Below are 1699 nucleotides of genomic sequence, written 5' to 3'. Positions count from 1 at the left end.
TGGCTAATGAGCCCTGCTCTTGACAAGCATACACGACTGCAAACTTTGCACACCAAGCTTTCCCCATTCACAATACGAGCCGTGCGCTTTCGTGCAGCTCGCTTAAGTTCTTCATGCCGGATACGTGCTTTCTCAAAAGTGTCGATCCCCTCCTTAACCTGCTTTCTCCATCTGTGGCGATGACAGGCATTGTTCTCCCAGTCAGTGTCCTGCATATCACACGCCGCACATAATTCGCTTTACTTGAATTATTTTGGAAACTTTGGCCCTGCCCCTTCCTTTGTCAAATACAGGGTTTGGACAAAATAATGGTAACACCTTAGAATTTCAAACAAATTTATTTTAATATGGGGTGGGACCGCATTTGGCAGTAATTACAGCATGAATTCTACGAGGTATGGGCTCGTACAAAGTTTGAATTGTTTCCAAAGATACAGCATGTTGCTCAAATTTTAGGAGTACTAATTCCTTCCAGTCTCTTCCGTCTCGTGTCTGGTCCCAGCATGGCATAGCAAGGCAAACAAAAGTTGCTGTGTACCGTGCATGTGTACTGACATCGCTCCTCTATTCATGTGAGACATGTACTCTGTACAAACGTCAGGTAAGGGTCCTTGAACGCTTTCATGAGAGATGTCTCAGACACATTCTCAATGTTGGCTGGACCTCAAAAATTCCAGACACACGGGTCCTGAGGACAGCTGATATCTTGAGTATTGAGTCAATGGTGCACAAGCAACAGTTACGTTGGACTCGACACCTTATTAGAATGAAGGATAGCAGGATTCCTAAGCAGATGCTATATGGAGAACTTGTGAATGGAAGGAGACTCCGGGAGAAATCAAGGCTGCGATATATATATACGCGCGCGCGCGTGTGAAGCAAATAACTTTTAAGCTTTTTATATTGCAGAAAAAACATTTTAGAGCTGGCTGTGTTTTACCGCCAACTAAGCTACGAAGAAATGAGACACCAAATTGCTTACAATTTCTTTTCACTTCTCTGTAAGTAGTTCATTACGTACCTCCTTTTTCTATCTATCTATCTATCTATCTATCTATCTATCTATCTATCTATCTATCTCTCTATCTATCTATCTATCTATCTATCTATATTTCTTTCGTTCTGTACGTATGTGTGTGTATGTATCAGTGGCAGATCTACCATAAAACTAATGAAGCTTCCGGGCTCCTAATTCCGGAGGAGCCCATCTGAAGAAACTTAATTTTTTCATTCTGTCAATTATTTTGCTTCTGTATTTTGCCATGCGGATTGCAGTTACCAGTGTTAGTGGACACCATATCATATCCTGCACAGAGTTTAGAACGCAGTGTCTAGCCAGGAGTTGTTCACCTGCTGTTTCTGCCGGTTAAAAGTAAAGACGACTCGCAGATAATTCGCTTTACTTGAATTATTTTGGAAACTTTGGCCCTGCCCCTTCCTTTGTCAAATACAGGGTTTGGACAAAATAATGGTAACATCTTAAAATTTCAAACAAATTAATTTTAATATGGGTTGGGACCGTCTTTGGCAGTAATTACAGCTTGAATTCTACGAGGTATGGGCTCGTACAAAGTTTAAATTGTTTCCAAAGAAATTTTTGTCCATTCTTGAGCTAAAACAGTCTCCAGATTTTGTAGTGATGATGGCACCATAGATGTTGAATAATATTGAGATCTAATGACTGTGGTGGCCAGATAAG

The 1699-nt window shown here is 41.0% G+C and overlaps 1 protein-coding gene across 1 annotated transcript in view; it reads left to right on the top strand.

The window, feature by feature from the left end:
• Nucleotides 1-1699, top strand: part of LOC106875529 (acid-sensing ion channel 1C) — a 28277-nt gene that overhangs the window by 22228 nt on the left and 4350 nt on the right. The window lies entirely within an intron of this gene.

This window comes from Octopus bimaculoides, chromosome 26 (genome assembly GCF_001194135.2).
Source record: "Octopus bimaculoides isolate UCB-OBI-ISO-001 chromosome 26, ASM119413v2, whole genome shotgun sequence".
NCBI lineage: Eukaryota > Metazoa > Mollusca > Cephalopoda > Octopoda > Octopodidae > Octopus > Octopus bimaculoides.
The sequence above is the reverse complement of the archived record's forward strand: the minus strand, read 5'-3'. Positions and strand labels throughout refer to the sequence as shown.